Source organism: Bidens hawaiensis, unplaced genomic scaffold, assembly GCF_021521415.1.
Source record: "Bidens hawaiensis isolate Kalapana, Puna unplaced genomic scaffold, B.hawaiensis_p1.1 tig00011189_1, whole genome shotgun sequence".
Classification (NCBI taxonomy): Eukaryota; Viridiplantae; Streptophyta; class Magnoliopsida; order Asterales; family Asteraceae; genus Bidens; species Bidens hawaiensis.
In genome coordinates, this window is record NW_027491869.1 from 1 (window position 1) to 9117 (window position 9117).

The following is a 9117-nucleotide window of genomic DNA, read 5'->3' on the forward strand; positions in this document are numbered from 1 at the left end:
TTTTGTGTGTGCTATCTGTTTCATTTGTTTTTGTCTTTTTCAGGGTGTTCCAAGATGAAACCGCTCGTACTCAATCTCCATTCAATTCGGTCGATTTAAGGGGTGTTCTTTTATAAAAAATATATATATATATATAAAAATTATAAAAAACCAAAAACACAAAAATATGTTTATTTCTTTATGTTTTTGTTTTCCGTGTTGTTACGCCGCTACATGCGAGCGGGTTTGAGTTTTTGCAGGTTATATTATGTGTATGGTAGCTATGGTGGCGTTTTGGAACAGGTTCTCCCGAGGTTGCGGCCACGAATAAAATGCTATACGGTCGTTTGGGTACTGCACAGCTATTGATGATTCTGCGCAACAAACCAGGGGAGTAACCCGTTCTTTGTTTTAGGCTTGTATACTTCATTTTTATTTTTTCTGTTTTATTTTTATTTTATTTTACTTCTCCTTGTACTCATCGAGGACGATTTCGTTTTAAGTGTGGGGATGGGGTTTATTTCACTTAGTTGTAGGAAAATTTTTGAAAAAAAAATTGAAAATTTGAAAAAATAGTCCCTTGAAATTTGCTTTCTCTACGTTAAACAGGAAATGATATTATTACGGAGTAGTGGTTATTTTTATAACTTCTTGGTGTTTTCAAAAAATATATATATAATAAATAAGAACAGTGCCCATTAGACCCGCACGTAATGTATGGTAACCGAACGGTTTAGACTCAGTAATCGATGTGTCGGTAGGCTCAACCTTTGAGAATGAAAGGGCGGTTTGGTTGTTGACCTAATTGAACCTTTTAAATGGCCTGACTTTAGTGGGAAACATCTTAGGGGTTTTGTTTGTTTAACTAAGCTCGTGACAGGACTGGAATGAAAAGCCGGGGTCATACTCAAGCCTCGAGTCACATGATCGTCTGTTTATATTAGTTGTTTTATCTTTTGTATTTGTTTCTATTCATGAGTATTCACAAAAAAACAAAAACAAAAAAAAAAGCCAAAAGGCAGAAAAAGAAAAAAATGTATTTGTAATTGCGTACACTTGAAAAAGAGCTAGAGTTTATAGTTTGTATATGAGTCGAAATGTTTTAATCATATGGCAAAAGGTTTAAGTCAAGTTGGGGTGGCTCGGCCCGGTAAAAACATAATGGAATTGGTGAAGTGGCAGCAAGGCATTTAGGTGTGGGTTCCACTTAGTCATACAAATTAATGAAATTGTCACGCCTTATTCGCCTCGGTAAATATTAGGGGCATGGGTTTAAAGTGGACAGCAATATCCGGAAGCGACCTGATCTAGCTTATTAGGTGAAAGTTGGAAGAAATATTTGGGTAACGGGTCACTGGTTCTAATACTTTAAAAAGAAAAAAATATATATATTAATAATAATAATAAATTAATAAAACCAAGAGTTGTCGGTTGAACTCGGATAAGATACTGTGTAGTATTCTTTTTCAGGGACGAAAAAGTCTTAAGTGTGGGGATATTTGATATGTTGTAAAACACACGTATTTTCCGCACCTTTTATCTACGTATTGTATTACATTTTATGTATTTTAACTTGTTTTAGATAGGTTTTACATATTTTTATTTATCTTGTAGGCAAAGGGTGGACAAGAAGAAAAACTGAGCTTTTCGGAGAGCTTATGAGCCTTTTACGCATACGTTTTCAAGTCAAAGCTCAAAGCCCGGCCCGATTACATGTTATACAAGCCCATTACTTACAATATTATAACATAAAAAGAAAAAATAAAAAAACCCTAGGGCAACAGTGTTTGCGATCGGAAGTTAGCAGAAGAAAAGAAAAGAAGTTTTTTGCAAGCTAGGTCTTGGTGTCTTGGCGGCTAGGGAAGGAAGAAGAAGGCAAGGACAAGTCTCGGGATCATTCACCATCAATTTTACAGCAAGGAGCAGCCCGGAATCACTCCAAATCCTTCCATCTTTTACATTGTTCATCATATTATTTTACTTGTTCAATTGATTACATAGTTTTGCAATTGTGTTAGAGATTGACTTGTTTATGATCGCTATTGATTGTTGGATGATTGTTAAGACGTTTGAGATGAGTTTAATGATGTTTTTAATGAGTATTCATGGCTGTCCAATTATGATTCTCGGCTAAACTTGTTAGTTCTACCTAGGAATGATGTTAATTGTTAGTGTTTGATGAGTTTTATGGATTGCTTGATTGATAGACTTGATTTGTAAATGTAAAGTTTGATTTAGACATGAAATAGGTTGTGTTTAAGGGCTGGAAATTTTGGTGATTCATTGCATAAACCCCGTGTGTCGGTTAATTAGTTTTGTGTTGATTGATCGGTGCATTGTTTGATTCTAGACTTTGTGTTTAGGGTTTTTTTTGCGGTAGGTACAAACGTAGGGTTTTGTTGCGTGAATTTGAGGTTAAATTATAGCGGTTAGACACCTTCTTTGAGACCGAGAGGTGATAAGAAGTTAGGGTTGTCTCATTGCCTTTGCATGCTAGAATAAGGATTGTGCGAGAGCAAGTTTGTTTCTTGTCAGGTTTAGGTGTTTTGAGCGACTAGTTGATCTATTTTAGTTTAAGTTAAATTGTTCCTCTATCCTTGGTGTGTAGTATTCATTGCCATTAGGGTCGAGTGTTGGTGAGACTGAGAGGTGATTCATCATTAGAACACGTTAGCAATTGTTTCCCGGTTTGGTCGTTTTAGGTGATTTTGAGTAGTTAGGGTTTATTGAGTGAGACCGAGAGGTGATCCAGTGAGCCCGAGCGATCCTTAGTCGTGTCATCTTTAGGGACCGGTGTCTAGATATCATTCAATCCATTAGCTTGTTAGGCCTACAATTTGATTCAGACCTAGGTAGATGTTTTTCTCCATCCTAAGTTAACACAGTTAGTTTCTCGGTAAGTTTTCTATTTTTGGTAAGTTTTGTCAGTCAATTAAGTTAGTTCAGTTAAGTAATTAAAAATCAAAAATCAATTAATATTATTCTTAGGTAGGTTTTGTCTAGGGTTAGTGATCGTTAGCGTCTTACGTGTCCACGTGTTCGATACTCGGACTTCCTAGGTCTATACTACTAGTGATCGGTACATTTGCTGGTTGTGTGTGGTTTAGGATTTTCGTTTTTATTTTTAAAGCTTAGTTGTGAGGGTCATTGTTATAGAGTTATCCGACGCACATCATGTATTACTATGTATTTTTAAGTTCAATAGTGTTTAATTGCATATATTCAATATTTGTGTATTGTATATGTGTAGGAATGTTGTATTATATGCAAAAATAATAATAATAATAATAATAATAATAATAATAATAATAATAATAATAATAATAATAAAATAAAAGTCGATGTAGTGCATATGTGCGTTAATGTTGTATTACACATACTTACTAATGTGTATTCGATGTGTGTATTGGTCTTATATTGCATATATACAATAGTGTTGTATCAAATATGTGCAATAGTGTTATATTCTATGCAACATAACACTTTTGCATATATGCAATCCCCAATATTACACATGTGCACTATACCGACGAGGTTACTGACATTTTTTTTTGAACCAATAACAACATATATGTTGGTACATAAATGTCAGTAGTTCATAGTCTAGCGTTTGTAATCGAGTCTGTAATATAATTATGTTTAAGTTTATGTTTATGTATGTAAGCGAAGTTGTCAACAAGTTCGCTTAGGCGAACTTGTTGAACAAGCGAAGTTGTCGACAAGTTCGCCTAGGCGAACTTGTTCAACGAGCGAAGTTACTGACAACTTCGCCTGAGGCGAAGTTGTCGTGTATTTAAATAGCCTACGGGTTTACGGTTAAGGGAGATAGTTTTTGAGGTTATTCACGTGTAATTCAGTAGTTCAGTGAACGTGTCAAGAGTCTGTAATAGACGTGTTTCAAGTTATAATATATAACGTGTTCGTTTGTATCGCGTGTGATTGTTTTACGTATTTTACGCTCGTAACTACCTACGCAGGGATTCCGCACCTACGTAGATAGCGATATCCCGTGTAAGATCCGTTCGGGAACCTACAATTGGTATCAGAGCTTTGGCTCGATTGTGTGGTTCGGGATTTCATGCGGGTGTAGAAAACGTCTCGTTTGACCTATTCGCGGGACGCGTTTTCGTTGATATTGTGTTATACTCACCTTATACTGTCATATTCAAGCCGTCACACCGACCGGAAACTGCTAAATCGTCGAAAACAGATCTGAATATTTTCAGTGTTCTTCGGGCGAAGTTGTTGTTCTTCAGGCGAAGTTGCCGACGCTGGAAGTAGGGTTTAGGCGAAGATATAAGGTTGAGCGAAGTTAACCACAACTTCGCCTACCTCATAAGTTCGCCTAAGCGAAGTTAACCTCAACTTCGCTTACCTCCTAAGTTCGCTTATCTTAAGCGAAGTTATTCTCAACTTCGCCAAGTCACGCGAATTTAAGGATTTTCCAGCGAAGTTAACACTTAAGCGAAGTTATCCTTAACTTCGCCTATAGTACTGTTTGGAAGAATTTTTGTTTTTTTTTTCGGGTTTTTCTTGTTTTCGAGAAGATGTCGCCGATTAACATCTCAGAGTTAGTCAAAATGGAAGTTGAAGCGGGGTCGGCTACTAAGCCCCCAAGGTTGATGAAAGGAACCGACTTTGTGGCGTGGAAGGATAGGTTCATTCAGTATATTAAATACCAGGATGCAAAGATGTGGGTATGTATCCAGGATGGATATATTCCACCGACAATGGAATACGAAGGTCGGGATGTGATAAAGAAGTACAGCAAGATGGAGGAAGAAGAGAAGAAGATGTATGAGGCCGAGAGCAAGGCCCATGCTGCAATTACTATAGCTCTTCCTCAAGAGATTCTCCATACATTCCGGAAGTACACTTCTGCACGAGAGCTTTGGGATGCTCTTGAGAATAGATTCGAAGGGAACGTGGGTATTCGTGCCTTGAAGATTAAGCTGTTAAAGACCCAGTTCTCTGTCTTCAAGTATTTGAAGAACGAATCGCTCGATGATATTATCACCCGATATTATCATCTAATGACAGAGCTGAACAACTATTCTATTGCTTACAGAGAGGAGGAAATAGTTGAGAAGCTTCTCGATGCTCTCCCACCGAAGTGGGAAATGTACACTGTTCTAATGAGGGAAGACAAAGACTTTCCTGATTATGACTTGGAGACAGCAGTAAACAAGCTCAGAACCTTTGAGCTTAATATGGTTCGTAAAGAGACACCAACGGATCAGGTTCAAGACCCTGGTATGTATGGTGCCAAAGTTAACTCAGGCTCAAGTTCGAAGTCCGAATCTGCTGCTTACTACTCCAAAGGAGAGTCAGGTGCTAACTCTTCTCATGAAGGAAATGTGTCAGTAAACATGAACGGTGATGTTTGCTTTGTTGCTGGAGGATCAAGTGCTTCGAAACCTCAAGCATCCAAGAGTAGTTTCTCTCCCAGTGCTACAAGCAATAACTACACTAAGATGCCAATGAGTGTCAAATCTGCTGAAGAGCAGTTTGCACTCTATGCATCTTTTATTGCTTCTTACGAGAACTACATACAAGGGAAGATTGTGGACCCTGCTGCTTTGGAAGAAGACTATGACCAGATCGATCCTGATGATCTGGAGGAGATGGATCTGCAGTGGCAGATGGCGATGATAGTCAGAAGATTGAAGCGTTTCATGAAGAAGACTGGCAAAAAGTTCGTAGGTGGAAAGCCAGGATTTGATAAGTCAAGGGTGAGGTGTTACAATTGTCAACAAAATGGACACTTTTCAAAGGAGTGCACTAATGAACGTGTAGAACGTAGTCAGGGGAGGACTACACAGCAAAGTGGAAATAACAATGGGAATAATGCCATGATGTCTGATGCTGGTGAATACAACTGGAACATGTTCTCTGGAGAACTCTTTGAGCAGGCACACATGGCGAAGGTTGCAGCTGAAGAATGTATGAAAGCTGCTGAAAATGAAAAAGCTTTCATGGCTAATGACCAGAACTCCGAGGTATGTACTAAACCTATCTGTACTAAATGTGAGAACTTGTCTGAACAGCTTGCTACAATTACTGATCAGTTTGTTAAGTTGGATGCCGAATTTAAAACCTTGAAAGAAGATCATCACTTCACAAAGACAAGAGAAAATAATTATAAAATAAAAATTAAAGCTTGTGAAAAAGACGTTAAAAGTTTAAAAACAAAATTAGCTGAGAAAATTGATGTGATCGATCTAAGCTACGAGGTTTTAGAAGAGAAAACCAAGTTAATCGCTGAGAAAGAAAAACAGATTGCTGATCACCAGGTAAAAGTGGTGGAACTAAATAGGAAACTGGAGCAATTCCGGAATTCCTCTGCTATTCTTGATCACCTTGTTAGTGATCAAGGTTCCTTACCTAAGAGGGGAGGAATTGGTTACCATGAGGTTCCACCACCTTATAACCATAATTATACTTTCAATCCTAGTGTTCATGAATCTGTTAATTTTGTAGCTGATCAGACAGGTCCTGCTAAGGAAACTGGTAAAGTACCGGAAATTAGTAAAGGCGAAACAAGTTCGCCTGTCTCAAAAGTTAAAATTTCTATTTCAAGTCCAGTCTCATCTGATTCGGATAAGTCATCCGAGTCGGGTAAGACAAAAGAGAAGGAAGTGTTACCCACTAGTGGAGAAAAAGTTAATTCAACTAAAAGGAGTACTCCACTCAACCCATATGTCCCACCTTATGTGAGACGTACGGTTGGTAATACTGTCTCCACATCTAAAACATCTGCTGAAAAGAAAGCTGAACATAGGTGTTGTTTTAGATGTAATCAAACAGGGCACCTTGTTGCTGATTGCCCTTTGAAGCAGTGTTTAAGAGAGGTGAGGCCCTCGAAAACTGAGACTAAGGTTTTTAGTAATCGTCTAAATGTTAAAAATGAAAACCATTCAAATTTGAGAGATAATACAGGTTTTCAAAGAAACACATCTCGTTTTTACACTACTAATAACCAAACCAAATGCTATAATTCTTTTGATTCTCTTAATGTTCGTCGGTTTGGTTGGCCTCACTATCAGTCTCCAAGGAGGTATCCTGTTAGGACTCGTGGAAATTTTTCTAATGCTAACTTTGGTCAGCCAAGGTGTGTGAGTTCTGTTAAGAAGGTTAATCGACCCAAGACCAAGAGGTCTTGGGTCCCCAAATTTTAATAATCTCTTTTGTTTGTGCAGGAACAGTTGAACAGGGCTTCCAATAATCTTTGGGTTGTGGACAGCGGCTGTTCCCGGCACATAACTGGTAACAAGAATTTGTTACAAGATTTAAAACCTGTTCAAGGAGCGAGAGTCAGTTTTGCCGGTGAGAGTGGAGGCAAAATAACAGGAAGGGGTACGGTAACTAACGGGTAGATGACGTTAGAAAATGTGAACTTTGTTGAAGAACTGAAGCACAATCTGCTGAGTGTGTCGCAGATTTGTGATAAAGATTATACCGTACACTTCACGAAGACTGATGCGATTGTGTTGAAGCCTGGTTTTCAAATACCAGAGGAGTGGATAGTAATGAAGGCTCCACGTGATCGAAATACGTATATGATGGATTTAAGTTCAACTGAAATGTCAACGGAAGAATCGTGTCTTTTGACGAAAGCAAGCGAATCGGAATCTGAACTGTGGCACAGGAGAATGGGGCACATTCATCTTCGGAAAATGAACCATATTGTCAGACATGGGCTTGTGTTGGGTGTTCCCTTAAAAAGCTTCAATTTTGAAGACAATTGTCTTGCGTGCAAAAAGGGAAAGCAGCACAATAAGTCCCATCTCACCAAGAAAGTAAATTCAATTGCCAGTACACTAGAGCTGCTTCACATGGATCTCTTCGGTCCTGTGAATGTAAGAAGTCTAGGTGGTACAACTTATTGCTTGGTGATCACTGATGACTACTCATGATACTCGTGGGTATACTTCCTGAAATCAAAAGACGAAACGGCTCAAATGGTGAAGAATCTGATTACCAAAGTTGAGAACATTATGGATAAACGAGTGAAGTTCATCAGAAGTGACAATGGTTCCGAGTTTAAAAATTTTGAAATGGAGATCTTCTGTCTGTCAAGAGGGATTGAACACCAATTCAGCGCTCCGTATACTCCGCAACAGAATGGAGTGGCTGAAAGGAAGAATAGAACTTTAATTGAAGGAGCCAGAACTATGCTGGCTGATTCGAAGCTTCCGGTGGTGTTCTGGGCTGAAGCTGTTTCTACAGCCTGCTATGTACTGAATAGAGTTTTAACGGTAAAAAGACTTAATAAAACATGCTACGAGCTTATGCATGGGAGAAAGCCCAATTTGTGTGGACTTGAAGCTTTCGGGTCCCCGTGTTCAATTTTAAAGGCACATTCAAAGTTTGGTGAAGCAGCCGATGAAGGAATCTTAGTCGGCTATGAAGTGGGACTCCCAACAGGCGTGTCTTTAATACAACGAACGGCAAGGTTGAGGTGGTATGTAACACCGACATTACGAGTTACAGATCGCCAAGACCGAGCATCGGACCTCCTGGGATTTTCGACTATGATAGGCTCTTCAAGTCTTTTAACATACCTGATTTGTTTTGTACAGAAGAAGAAGAACGTGTTGCTACGAAGATGATCCTAGATGAGGAGGAAAATTTGGCACATAGACAGCTATTTGATGATTGTCAACCTTCCTCATCAAATTCTATCGGTTCCCCTGCTGTCTCTCCTGAAGAAGAGTTTATCAATCCATTTCACTCTCAGCCAGAAACAACCATTGATGAGCTCTCTTCTAATTTAGAAGATAATTTGCATGTCGGTGCTGTTCCGACCACGAGAATTCACAAAGAACACCCTTTGGAGAATGTTATAGGTGATGTGTCCTCCGGTGTACAAACCAGAAGTAGCTTGAATGAGCACACCTGTGTTTATACAAGCATTAAGGAAACGGGTATAATGAACGAATGTTTGTACTCATGCTTTATTAGCCAGATTGAACCGAAAAATTATCAAATGGCTCTTAAGGACAGCTCGTGGGTCGAGGCCATGCAAGAAGAGTTGGCTCAATTTAAGAAGATGGAAGTTTGGACTTTGGTTGAAAAACCAAGGAATGTGCATGCGATAGGCACAAAATGGGTGTTTAAGTGCAAGAGAGATGAAAA